Below are 14934 nucleotides of genomic sequence, written 5' to 3'. Positions count from 1 at the left end.
ATGGGTGGGCCAGTCATCGTTCTTAGTGGCTTCTATCCGGGTGCAGAGCTGATTCATTAGTGTGCGATGGATGCGCTCACATACGGCATTTCCTTGTGGCCAGTAAGGGGATGAGTGGGAAATGTTATACCCGAAGATATGGGCCAGCTCCTCCCAGATCTTACTGGTGAATATGGGTGCGTTATCTGAGTGGATCGCTTGCGGGATGCCAAAGTAGGGGAACACGTGCCAAAGGAGGGCGTCAGCACTGCGATAGCATGGTGTTCCTTCGCTGATCAGGCCATGACGAATTTGGAGTACGTGTCGATGAAAGTGATAAAGTACCTATAGCCTAATTTTGGAGGTAATGGTCCCACCACATCAATTGCTAACAGCTGCCAAGGTTTGTGGGCGGTGATATGACCCGACAGACCTGTGGTACGGGTGATGTCTTTACCAAGGGCACAGGAGTGGCAGATGTGGATAATTTCCTTGGCAAGGGTGGAAGGATTTGGCACCCAGTAGGTGTCTTTGAAGACCTGCAGTAGTTTTTTCGTACCCAGGTGAATGCCATTGTGGGTGTGCAGGTGTCGTAGGGTGTTGAGGGCGGTGTCAGGGGCTAGGAGGATATGGCCTGACAGGGTTAGTAGGTCGATGCCCTGGCAATACAGTTTCTTGAAAAGGTGCTGGGGGATCCAAGGGGGCCCCTCCTTGTGATGCCATGGAGGTCTGGCTCCGGCTGGGCAGCGTGGATGGGGAGCCAAGAGAGGGCGTCCACATTGGTATGGAGTTTGCCAGGGCGGTACGAGATTTCGTAATTAAATTCCTCCAGGGTTTCGCACCATCGGATGAGCTGGGCATTCTGAGCGTCAGACTGCCGCAACCACTGGAGGGACTGGTGGTCGGTAATGATAGTGACTTGGTTCCCAGAGAGATATGCCCAGAAGTGCTCAAGTGCCCAGATGATGCCTAAGCATTCTCTCTTGGTGGCGACATAATTCTTCTCCGCCTGATTTTGGGTACGGCTGGCACAGGCGATGATGTGCTCACAGCTCTCTTGGACTTGCGCTAGCACAGCGCCGATGGCAATGAGGGAGACGTTGGTATAGAGCCGGAACGGGAGGGCATAGTTGGGAAAGGCCACAATGGGGGCGGAAACAGGCTTATCTTTAAGCTGTTGGAAGGCAGCTCGTCTCTCATCCATCCAGAGGAACGGTTCCCCCTTACAGGTAAGGTCGTGGAGTAGTTTAGCAATGTGGGCAAACCCCTTCACGAAGCGGCGGTAATAGGACGCCAAACCGAGGAAGACCTGGATCCCGTGAACGTCTTGTGGTGGAGGTATGTCCACAATGGTGTGGAGTTTGTCTGGGTCGGGAGATATGCCTGCCTGGGAGATGACGTGCCCCAGGAATGAGACGGTTCTGGTGGCCAGGACGCACTTGGTGGGCCAGAGTTTGAGGCCTGCCTGTCGGATCCTGGTGAAAACCCAGCAGAGGCGCTGCAGGTGGTCGGCCCAGGTCTGGCTGAAAACGATGACGTCATCCAAGTATGTGAGACAGATCTCCCACGTGAGACCACTGAGGACGGATTCCATTAACCTGGAGAAGGTGGTGGGGGCATTACAGAGGCCGAGTGGCAGAACATAAAACTCATAATGTTTCCCGTTGCTGGTCGTGGAAGCGGTTTTGCCTCTGTCCTCCTGGCACATGGGGACCTGCCAATTCCCCAACTGGAGGTCGAGGATAGAGAACCAGGAGGCTCCGTACAGGGAATCCAGGGAATCATCTATACGTGGGAATGGAGTGGCGTCTGTGGTGGTTAAGTCGTTAAGCAGGCAGTAGTCGACACAGAACCGCATCATGCCATCCTTTTTCTTCACGAAGACGATGGGGGAGGACCAGGGCTGGTGGAGGGAGAGACGACTCCGGCTTCGATCATCTCATGTACCTGGCAGTCTTTCTCTTCTCGCTGTTTGAGGTTCTTCTGTCGGGATGGCTGTCGAATCGGTGGGAACGTCGTACGAATCTCAAGAGCCAGGTAGGTGGTGTGTCCGATGTCAGCTGGTCCCACCGCAAACAGATCCTGGAAATCCAGGAGTAGGAGGCGAAGGGTGTCTGACTGGTGAGCGCCGAGATGGTTGGGGATAGGGGGCAGGGGGGCGGGGAAATGGGAGGGGGAAAGGGCGCAGGGCTCGGCTTCCTCCATCTCTCCTATTATGAGCCCTTTAGGGAGGGTGAGGGGTGAGCGGGCAAGGTTGGCAATCCGGACTGCCGTGTGATGCGGGGGAAGGAAAGTTGGGGGCAGCAGGCAGGCCAAGAGGGTTCCGGGCGGCAGGAGTGGGGAGAATAGGACAGAGCAGCTGGAGGGTCGGTTAAGGGGCACCCAGGCTTCATGGTGGGGGGGAATGGTGACGGCGGAGGAAATGGTGGCAGGAAAAGAAGGGGGGGAGGGATCGTGGGGGGGAGGGGGAGGAGGGGAGGAGGAAGGGGGGGCAGAGTCTTCCGGCCGGGGCCGGGGCATGCAGGTGCAGACGGCCCAGGGAGGGGTCGGGTAATTTACGGAACTTGAGCTGTCTGTTGTGGCAATCAATGGTGGCTCCTAACTTATGTAGCAGGTCCAACCTCAGGTATCCGTCATAATTGCGGCAGGAAGAGTCAAATGTTATGAACTGATGTTGGGTCGACACCAGTTGGTGGGTGTCGACTCTCATGGCCCGTGTTTCCCCACAGATGGGCAGGGGGCCATCCCCTGCATCCACAAGGTGAGTAGCCGTTGGGCAGAGTGGGCCAAAGGTCGATTTGTGATGGGCAAAGTAGTGGCTATAATAGCAGGATTTGGCCGCTCCTGTATCGACCAGAAGTCTGGCTTTCACCCCGTTCAGCTTCATCTTGTGGTAAACTGGGGGCCATATTTGGGGGAAATGGCCCCCACCACCATGGGAAGGTGCGGGGGCGATCCTAAAAATCCAACTGTCTGGGGCCTCCTTCTTCTTGCTCTGGCTCCTGTTCCCCAGGGTCGGTCTCCTCCACAGGTGCAGGTTCGTCCTCTGTTACCTCATCCTCTAGAGAGAAAACTTTGCGTTGGCCTGGGATGGTAGTTTTCCATCGTGTAGCTTTTAATTGCTCTCTGATATCGTGCAGTGGGCACCTGGAGCTGCATGCAGAGAATTCCCAGGGATTCACTAAGATGAGCTTGGGGTTCTCCCTGTGGGCGGGGCACCAGTGGGTGGGGTATGCCCTAGGCTGGCTGGGTGCTGGGGTGGGGCTGGTACGGGGCATAGGCGGACGTAGCTTGACTGGGGGAGCCAGAATCATTGTGGGAAACTTCCTCACCACATTGATTTGTTGGGGTGCAGGCCGGGAGGTCAGGAAGCGCTGTATAAGTTGGACGTCCTCATCCATGTCTCCAGTCGGGTCATGGATCGTAAAGTGCTCTTTGACTATGCTGGGGAGCACTCTCAGAAGAGTATCATAGATGTGTTGCTACCGGGTTTCATCATCTGCCTCTGGGTAGGCAGCAGTGACCAGGCATCTCACCTGGATTAAAGTATCGTCTAAGTTGCCATCGAAAGTTAAACTATCCATTTGGGATAGTGCCACCACTTTCTCTAGTGATGGGGTGATGGCTTGGATCACGAGTCTCATGAAATTCTACCAGGTGAGCCCCAGGACGATTTTGGGTGCTATATTAGCTGTCGCTTTGCCCAGCAGTGGGAGTGTAACCCCAATTTTCTGTTTGTCATCCTCGAAACAGATATCTAGTAAAGGTTTAATAATTGCCAGGTCTGTGTGAACATCATATTGTTTGGGGTCGAACTTAGGTAATTGCACATGCGGTTTGGTTGCCATTTTTCCAGTATTTCCTGATTACCTCTCTCGTATGCCCATGTCAAGAACCACCACTATCCACCAGTGTAATGCTAGGTGTTTTAGGTTCTGCTTCCCATCCCGTAAATGCCTAGCATATAGCAAGGCCCTCTTTCTAGACTGGGGCTTAGACAAATAGGAGAGAGGTAGGACACAAAGACTCCAGGCAACAATCTTACATGTGTGTTATTTAGTTGGACAGGGGAACGAGTAGATGTCACTGATACAAATACACTGGGCAATTACAAGCTCTTATGTCTAGATATGGTTATCAGTATCACGCAGGATACTGCTCGGGTCACAGTGAATAAGACTTGAGGCAGAGTTTTCTTAATTATGGGAAGTCCGGGTTTTCTATACTCGTGGAGTTACCAATGTTATTTCCTACTGGTGAGCGTTACTTTGGCACAGGGGTCTCATTATGGCCTTGGTACCAGGAGGTATTTTCTGATGGTAATGTATTTACCCTGTTAGACTTGATTCTCACTGGGTGGCCGTATTTGTGTTTACACTGTCGCTGTTACTCACTCCACCACTTTGGTATTATCACTGACTTCAGTTAGAGGGGTAGTTCACCGTTCCTTCTTTATATCCCTAGGTCACAGACACTGTACACTGTAGTTGTTATTCACTTCACCACTTGGGTATTATCACTGACTTCCATTAGATGGTTAGTTCACTGCTTTGCCTTTATATCATTTAGCCACAAGCACTGTATTATTACTGTCACTCCTGTCGGGTCTGGGCGCCGTGGCGGTCAGCTCCAAGGGCGGAGGGGTGTCACAGCTCCGCTACTGACAGCGCTAGGCACCAATGGGGGCCTCTATATCCAGACGCTGCGGGATCACGCACAGGGGCGTCCGTTCTCATCTAGGGCTGTGGGTGGTGAAGGGTCCCGTGCTCTCAGGGCTGGAGGCAGGAGTGTGGCTCTCAGGGCTGGGGCCGAATAACTGCCTGAACCTGTCGTTCAGGCTCCTGATGGAGGACAAAGATCTCCGATGTTGAGGTGTAGGGAGTTTCTGCCCGGGAGTCCTGGGGGCGGTCTGGGGTTCCCAAGGGCTGCAGTTCCCAGGGCTTGCCGGCATTGACAGGAAGGGGCTGCGGCACAGGTCTGCATCGGGGTCCGTCAGGTCTGGTTGTAGGGAACAGAGGCCGGAGGAGACTAAGGGGCCTCTCTAGTACTCCTCTAGGCCCGAGACTCCCTCTGGGTCGTGGGTCGGGGAACAGGAGTCAGCTTCAGCCTGAGGAGTGGCTACAGGCCGTCTCCTGCCATAGGCCCAGCTATTGACCGTGGCTTCCTGGGGGCGTGGCTACAGGCCTTCACCAAGGCCCGGCTACGGGCCATGGCCTGGGGGAGTGAGCAGCTGCCACCAGACCCAAAGGCACCTTCGGAGCGGCTACAGGCCGTCTCCTGATGAAGGCTGGAGCAGCTTCAGGCTGTCTCCTGATGAAGGCTGGAGCGGCTACAGGGCGTCTCGGGGAAGGCACCTTCAGAGCGGCTACAGGACGTCTCCTGACGAAGGCAAGAGCGGCTACAGGTCGTCTCCTGACAAAGGCGGGAGCGGCTACAGGCCGTCTCCTGACGAAGGCGGGAGCGGCTACAGGCAGTCTCCTTATTACCCTCAGAGCGGCTACAGGCCATCTCCTTAGCGAGGGGTGAGCGGCTACAGGCCATCTCCTTAGCGAGGGGTGAGCGGCTACAGGCCGTCTCCTTAGCGAGGGGTGAGCAGCTACAGGCCGTCTCAAGGGTGCTGGCAGGAGCTGGATAGGCAGCTCCACCCCAAAGCTGGTTGGGGAAGGCTCGCCCGGAAGGCAGTCTAGTATTCCTGCTATGGTGGCGGCAGGCGAGTTCCAGGTCATAGGGGCACACGGCCCAAGCGAACTTATGCCGTTGTCACTCCGAGTCCCGGCAAACTGTCGATGGTCCTCTGTGGGCTCCTTGTGGGGGTGTCTGGGTGCTTTCGGGGGCACTATACTGCATTTTAGTATGTATGTATATGTATGTATGTATCCATGTATATACTATATGTATTTATGTATGTATTTATATATGCATGTATGTCTTTATGTATGTATATAGGTATGTGTGTGTGTATGTATGTATGTATATTTCAGCACAGCTCGATAATATCCAATGTTTTTACCTTAAAATTAATTTTTAAAAATTTATTCGTTCCACATTTTCATTTCCCATATATTTAAAAAAGGTACACACACACACACACACACACACACACACACACAGGGATTCAATCCAGGCGGACGTGCGTCACCGGCGCTCCGTACCAAATCATCACGGCCAGTGGCATTACCTAAATTTGTATCTTTGTATGAGTCAAGCTCAGTACCAGGTTAGACTAAATGACTGTTCATTATTAAAAGGAAAAAAATAATAAGTTTAAACAAGACTTGTTCAAACAGGAAATAGAACCAAGACGAAAGAATACGCTGAGTCATCTCTGAGGTTTGTTTAGACTACAACAACACGGAGATTGTAAGTACATGCTTTGCACTTTAAGTATTGCAAAATGGATACATACTTTAGTCAAGCAAATTTGGAAAAGAAAAGGGATAAAGGTAAAAAGCAAAATGATGATTTCTACCAAGAACTGGTTGAAGTAGAGACTCACAATAGACTGGTCGAACGTGTAAACAAACTAGAAATGGCTTTCAAAAATGAAATTGATGAAATAAAGAAGCAGATGCACTTGCAAAAGGAAGAAATAGGAAAACTAGGAAGGGAGGCCAATAAGAAAGACACAACCATCAGTGAACTAACAGTGGAATTGAGTACACTTAGGAACAAAATGAGTGAAATGGCAAGTACAGTAGTCAATCACGAGAGTGTTATGGAAGAGTTCAAAAATGACACAGAGACAATTAGGCAAGTTAGCAGTCTTATTGACCAGAGCAGTGATATTGAGGAGAAGATAACACAAGTGAATGAAGCTGTGCAAAGCTACAAAAATGATGTAGAAACCACGTATGCTGAAATGGTGAAAGTAAAGAAAGACTTAGAAACAAGGGTGGAGGAAAAAAGCATCAAAAAGGAGGTGAAAAGAATAATCCAAAACAATCCAAAGTTAGTCAGAGATTCAGTAGAGATAAACAAATCAATAGTAATCACTGGTATAGAAGAGGAAGAAGTTAAAAACAAGATCACAAGAGACAAAAAGGAGATGACAAATGTAATGAACTTACTGAAAGAAGTATCAGAGGAAATCTGTAGTAAAGACATAGAGGAACACAAAAGGTTAGGGAAATACGAGAAAAGCAAGACAAGACCTCTAAAGGTGACTTTCCAGAGTGTAAACACTGTGGAAGAGATACTAAAAAATGCAAAGAATCTTATGGAAAAAGAGGAGTTAAAAAATGTATGGATAAAAAGATGCCTAACACAAGAGGAAGTGCAATTACTGAAAGAGAAAAAGGAGGAAGCAAAAACAAAAAATGAGGGAAGATCAGAAGAGGAGAAGAAGAAATTTTTGACAAAGTAATAGGATTGCAGGTACGAAAGTGGTACACAAACAGGATGGAAGAAAAAGGAGGACGGTAGTAGAACCATGTCATGACAAGTATATAAACAAGATGATAAAGTTGATGTACTCAAATGTGGATGGAATGGTATCTAAATTACTAGAGATGAATGATTATGTCAGAGAAAATGAACCACAAATAATGTGCCTAACTGAAACAAAATTAACACCAAGGATATCCAATGACATACTAAACTTAGAGGAATACAATATATGGAGAAGAGACAGAAACTTAAAAAAAGGAGGAGGAATTATAATATTAACTAAGAAAAATCTAAAAGTCAATGAAATAAAACTAGATATACCATCACAAGTAGAACTGATTGCAGTAGAGATCGACACATCTGAAGGTAAAGTAATTGTAGCCAATTTGTACATGCCACCCAGATCAAACACATGGGAAAGAGACGAATATGAGGACCTGGCAGAGAGTACAATTCAGAGTATAAGATCATTGCTACATAAAATGGAAGAGAAATCGGAAAGAATTATACTAACTGGGGACTTCAATACAAATATAAATTGGAATACTCTAGATATAAATAGCCAAGAAAGCTGTTGGGACCAAAAGCTCCTGGATCTCGTGCAAGAGTTTTTCTTAACGCAACATGTGAGGTAAACCACCAGAAAAAGAGGACTTGATGTACCTTCAGTGCTAGATCTAATATTTACTAGGCAAGAAAATGATATTGACAGTTTAATATATCACCCTCCACTCGGCAAAAGCGATCATGCAGTACTAAATTATAACTTCAGGATAGCATATGACATAGTAAACAGCAATGACAGTTACAAAAAGAGCCTAAACTATAAAAAGGGAAATTATCAAGACCTAAAGAAATATTTCTTAGAAGCTGATTGGGAAAATGAGCTTAGAGGACAAGATTTAAATGCTGTATATAAAAAATTCTGTGAATTTTATGAAATAGGAGTCCAGAAGTACATCCCACAGCACAAAGAAGCTGATAAGAAAATACAGAAATGGTTCAATACAGAATGTAAAAAATCAAAAGAAAGAAGAGATTTGTTGTGGAATAGATACAGAAAACACAATAGTGAAAGGGGGTATAATAATTACAAACAGGCAAGAAACGACTATACAAGAATAAGGAGAGAAGCCCAAAAACAGTTTGAAGAGGATATAATAAATAAAAGTAGTGATCAACCAAAGCTGTTTTACAGCTATATCAGAAGCAAAACCAAAGTAAAAGATATAATACAATCCATTACGGACGAGGGAATCACTTATACACAAGAGAAAGATATTTGTGAAGCACTAAATAAGAATTTCCAATTAGTTTTTACAGAAGAAGAAAATTTTGAGAGGGACTATGTGGAACACGCATGTACACACATACTACCAGATATACAAATAGCAGAAAAAGTAATACATGAGGAGTTAAGTAGATTAGACAGAGGAAAAGCAAGTGGTCCTGATGAAATTTCATGTTGGGTACTACGAGGATGTGCAAAGGAGCTAAGTAAACCATTATTTATAATTTTCAAGAAATCCATGAGTCAAGGTAAACTACCTGATATTTGGAAAAAAGCAAATATTGTCCCCTTATATCAAGAAAGGAAATAGACCAAATCCACTCAACTACCGACCAGTATCACTGACCAGTGTTGCAAGCAAGGTATTAGAAAAACTTATAAGAAAAGCTTGGGTAAATCATCTAGAAGAACACAGTATGATAACAGAAAGACAGTTTGGTTTCAGAAAAGGAAAATCATGTGTTACTAATCTGTTGAGCTACTATGACAGAGTAACAAACACAATACAGGAAAGGGAAGGATGGGTGGACAGTATCTATTTAGATTTCAAGAAAGCTTTTGACACAGTACCACACCAAAGACTTTTATGGAAACTGTACCATCAAGGAGGAGTTCGAGGCAAACTGTATTGTTGGATGCAAGACTTTCTCATAAAAAGAGAAATGAGGACAGTACTAAGAGGAAACTACTCATCATGGAAAGAAGTGACTAGTGGAGTACCACAGGGTTCAGTGCTAGCACCAATCATGTTTTTAGTGTATATAAATGATATAAACAGTAACACTGGAAATGAGAGCTATCAGAATATGTTTGCAGATGATGCAAAAATACAAAGGAGAATTACTAACACAGACTCTTGTAAAGAGCTACAAGAAGAATTAAATAAACTTCATGAATGGAGTAGTACATGGCAAATGGAATTCAATGTGGACAAGTGTCATGTAATCAAGTTTGGTAAAAGTGGAAAAAGACCTGATTGGGATTATAAGTTAGGAAATAAAACCCTATACACATCAGAAAGAGAGAAAGACCTAGGTGTGATTATCAATAACAGACTATCTCCTGCTGACCACATCAGCGAGAAGGTACGGAACATGTATACACTGCTTGCAAATATGAGAATAGCATTCACAAACATAAATGAAGACATGCTAAGAAGGATAATAACATCATTCATTAGACCAACCCTGGAATATGCATCAGTAGTCTGGAGTCCTCATCTCAAAAAGCATATAGACAAGATTGAAAAAGTTCAAAGGGCCGCTACAAGATGGATACCAAGCTTAAGGGACCTAAGCTACGAAGAAAGACTAAATAAACTGAATCTACCAGCACTACAGGAGAGAAGGAAAAGAGGTGACATGATAATGCTATATAAGTGCATATCAGGGAAGGAGAAAATAGACATGAATGATTACTTAACATATGGAGAAGCATCAGCAAGAGGACACTGCAAAAAACTGCATAAGAAGAGAGGTGATAAAGACGCAAGGAAATTCAGTTTCCCAAACAGAGCAATTGATCAATGGAATGCACTACCGAATGAAATAGTGTGTGCCAAAACAATTCACAAATTTAAGGATATGTGCGAGTGAATGATGAAGTGAAAGAGAGAGAGATTGTCCAGGTGCTGAAGGATGCAAGAGTGGATATATGTGGATTGACTGAAACTAAATGGAAAGGTGAAAGGGTGAGAGAATGGGATTATGGTTCAGGTATATGTGCGGGAGTCAGTGAGAATGAGAGGGCAAGAGAGGGAGTATGTCTGATGATAAGCAAGAAGTGAAAGGAGAATATAAGAGAGTATGGAACAGTGGGTGCAAGGATTGTATGGGTGAGGATGAAAGTAGGTATACAAGCATGGGCGATTGTATGTGTGTATGCTCCAACAGAGGATCGAGTGGCAAGAGTGAAAGATGAGTTTTGGGCGAGTGTAGACGCATGTATGGACAAGTTTGAGAGGAGCGAGAGAGTGCTGTTGATTGGAGACATGAATGGCAAAGTTGGGAATGTACGAGTGGATGGAGTGGTTGGTCAGTGGGGTGTGCCAGCTGAAGTAGATGGGAATGGTAGTGCTTTGGTGGACATCTGTGCTGGTAAGGGATTGGCAAGAGCCAACACCTACTTTCGTCATAAGATGATCCACCGGTATACATGGAGAGTAATGAGGAGGATGGATGGTGAACTTGTTGAACGAAAGGCAATGATAGACTACGTGTGTGTGGATGAGCGAATGAGAAGACAAGTGTTGGATGCAAGGGTGTGGAGAGGGTGGGGGAATGGAGTCTCGGACCATCACTTAGTGATGGCCAAGGTAGAGCTGCAAAGAAAGTGGTTGAGGAGACGAAGGGGAAGACAGGAGGAAGCAGCTCCTGTGAGAAGAGTGGAGAAATTGCAAGATAGTGAGAAAATGACAGAGTATAAGAGCATAGTGGAAGAAAGATTGGGAAGGTATGAGCTAGAGCAGATGGAAGGGGTGGAAGACGTATGTAAGATATTCACGGAAGAGATAAGCGCAGCGTGTGAGGCGGTTTGTGGAGTGAGGAGGAGATGCAAGGGTGTGCAAGGGACAGCATGGTGGAATGATGAGGTGAAACGAGCTGTGGAACAAAAGAAGAAGGCATATGGTGAATGGTTGGCGAGTAGAGGTAGGGGAGAAGATGAGAGAGAGAAGAGAGAGGTATATGTGAGCAGGAGAAGGGAGGTTAAGAGACTGGTGAAGGAGAGTAAGAAGAAAGTGGATGAAGAGTTTGGGAGGAATCTGAGTGTGAAATGGAGGGAGAGTAAGAAATTGTTTTGGAAGGAGGTAAAGAAAGTAAGGCAGTGTGAAAGGGGAAATAGTAGGGGAGTGAAAGATAGGAATAATAGATTGTTGGTGGAGAAGAGAGAGAAACTGAGGAGATGGAAGGAGCACTTTGAGGATTTGTTGAATGTAGAGAGTGAGAGCAGTGTGAGTATAAGTGGTTGGGGAATGGCTGGGAGAAGAAGAGATGAGAGGAGGGAGGAAGAGATCAGTAGGTCGGAAGTAGTGGAAGCGATGAAGAAGATTAAGCTGGGAAAGGCCCCAGGAATTGATGGAGTGTGTGGTGAAATGCTTAGGTATGGGGGTGAGATTGTTGTGGAGTGGATATGGAAGTTGTGTAGATTGGCTTGGGAAGAGGGAAGGGTTCCAGAGGACTGGAAATCAGGTATAATTGTTCCTCTGTACAAAGGAAAAGGGGAGAGAGAAGTATGTGGTAACCATAGGGGTATTTGCCTTCTTAGTGTGACTGGTAAAATATATGGTAGAATACTCATTGGTAGGGTTAGGCATATGACAGAGGAGCTAGTTGGAGAAGAACAAGGTGGATTTAGGAAGGGAAAAGGGTGTGTAGATCAGATATTTGTTCTAAGATGTTTAGTGGAGAAGTATCTAGAGAAGGGAAGGAAAGTGTATGCTGCCTTCATGGACTTGGAGAAAGCTTATGACAGAATAGATAGGCAAGGTATGTGAAAGGTATTAGGAATATATGGAGTGGAGGGGAAATTGTTGAGTGCTGTGAAGAGTATGTACGAGGGAGCTAGGGCTACGGTGCGAGTGGATGGTGAGCTAAGTGAGTTCTTTGATCTCAATGTGGGACTGAAACAGGGGTGTGTGATGTCTCCATGGCTGTTTAATATATATATGGATGGGGTTGTAAAGGAGGTGCAAGGTAGGGCAGTGGATGTGGGGGTGGCCCTAATGAATGAGGGTGAGATTTGGAAACTTCCGGTGTTGCTGTTTGCTGATGATACAGTATTGTTGAGTGAAGATGAATGGGAGTTGCAAGGTCTGGTGAATGAATTTGGGACAGTGTGTAGGAGGAGGAAGCTGAAAGTTAATGTAAACAAAAGTAAAGTTATGGTGTTTGAGAGGAATGAAGTCACAGAGTGTGCAGTGAGGTTGGATGGTGAGGATATGGAGAATGTGAGTGCATTCAAGTACTTGGGTAGTGTGATGAGTAAGGATGGAACTTTGGGGGATGAAGTACGTGAAAGGGTACAGCAGGGAAGAAAGGTTGTTGGTACACTGAAAGCAGTGATGAGAAATAGGGAGGTGAGTATGGAAGTTAAGAAGTCACTGCATGATGGTATTGTGATCCCTACCCTGACGTATGGAAGCGAGGCGTGGACCTTGCAAGAGGGGAACAAGTCAAGAGTGAGAGCAGTGGAAATGAGTTACTTGAGAGGAGCATGTGGAGTGACGTGGAGGGACAGGTTGACGAATGAAGAAGTGAAGGAACGTTGTGGGGTAGATGTGGATGTGGTTGAAAAGATTAGGAGAAATACACTGAGGTGGTTTGGACATGTGGAGAGAATGGAGAATGAAAGACTGACCAAGAGGGTGTATGTAGGTGAGGTGGAGGGAGGGAGAGGGAGGGGTAGACCGAGGATGAGGTGGAGGGATGGAGTTGAGAGGTATATGAGGGAGGGGGGGGTGAGTTGGGGGGAGGGGAGTCAAATGGTGGGTGACAGAGTGACTTGGAGGCGTTTTGTCTGCGGCCACCCTTTGCGGGATTAGGGCGTCGGGCTATAGATAGATAGATAGATAGACGATAAATATGGTTTAAGACACGGGACAGTACGAGCTTGACTTATTCCTGTAAAGATACAGTTTGGTAAGAACAATTAGGTAAGAACACACACACACACACACACACACACACATTTTCAATATTTAATCAACACACACACACACACACACACACACACACACACATACACACACACACACACACACACACACACACACACACACACACACACACACACACACACACACACACATTTTCAATATTTAATCAATTATCTGCTGCACCCATTGCAGAGTCAGACCATGGCCCTTCCCATGGCCAGGTGCAGGGAAATAGGAGGAGGTTTGTCTCCTGGGTGGACGCCGCAGCAACTCCAGCCAGGGAACAGTGCCACCACGTGCATGCCTCTCTTCAGAGCCAGGGGTCAGTGGTGATGGAAATAAGCAAGTTCCTTAGACATTATTATTATTATTATTATTATTATTATTATTATTATTACTACTGCTACTGCGACTGTTACTACTACTATCACTGCTGCCACGACCACCACCACCACTGCCACCACCATTGCTACTACTGCAACTACTATTGCTACTTTTTTTTTTTCAAAAGCACCTCCATCCATTGGGGAATTATAGTGCGATGATCAAAACCAACCTTGCTAATACAGTTCATCATTTGGAGTTGTAATGTGAAGGTTAACACTAACCCTCATATTACAATCCGTTGGCCCCAAACACGCCAACGGCTATGCTTACCAACCATCTACTATTACTATTATTATTTTATTTTATATTTATTGATATTACATGGTAAATAAAGACATTAAACTATTGGAGTCGCTGGTCTATGTGACTCTCGACCACTGTAGCTTCGTAATCCATACCCACCTGAGAGACAGGCCTGAGGGCTGATGATCTTGTGCCCCTGAGACAGCAGAGCAGACCTCACGAGGGAGAATGACAGTCAACATCTCATCCAGGCCATAACAGAACTCTGCGGTTGATGTTTCTTCTCAGAAAGAACCTCTGCCAGTCCCGAGTAGAATCTCACCGCCTCTGGACCCATCCCACCTGATGCTGCGAACACAAGGGGAGTGAACTGACCGTGGTCCACTACTATTACTACTACTACTATTACTACTACTACTACTACTACCACCACCACTACCACCATCACCACCACCACCATCACCACCACCACCATCACCACCACCACCATCACCACCACCACCAGCACTACTACTACTACTACTACTACCACCACCACCACCAGCACTACTACTACTACTACTACTACCACCACCATCACCACCACCACCAGCACTACTACTACTACTACTACTACTTCTACTGCTGCTGCTGCTGCTGCTGTTATTACTACTACTACTGTTATTACCACCACCACCACCACCATTACTACTGCTACTACTACTACTGTACTACTACTGTACTACTACTACTACTACTACTACTACTACTACTACTACTACTGCTACCACTACTACTACTACTACTACTACTACTACTACTACCACCACCACCACCACCACCACCACCAACACCATCACCACCACCACCACCAGCACTACTACTACTACTGCTGTTGCTGCTGCTGCTGCTTCTGCTGCTACTGTTGCTGCTGCTGCTGCTTCTGTTGCTGCTGCTGCTGCTGCTGCTGCTTCTGCTGCTGCTGCTGCTGCTATTACTACTACTACTATTATTA

The sequence above is a fragment of the Coenobita brevimanus genome, chromosome 95, assembly GCF_032717465.1.
Source record: "Coenobita brevimanus isolate Jiangsu-jjx chromosome 95, ASM3271746v2, whole genome shotgun sequence".
Classification (NCBI taxonomy): Eukaryota; Metazoa; Arthropoda; class Malacostraca; order Decapoda; family Coenobitidae; genus Coenobita; species Coenobita brevimanus.
This window is presented reverse-complemented; position numbering follows the sequence as displayed.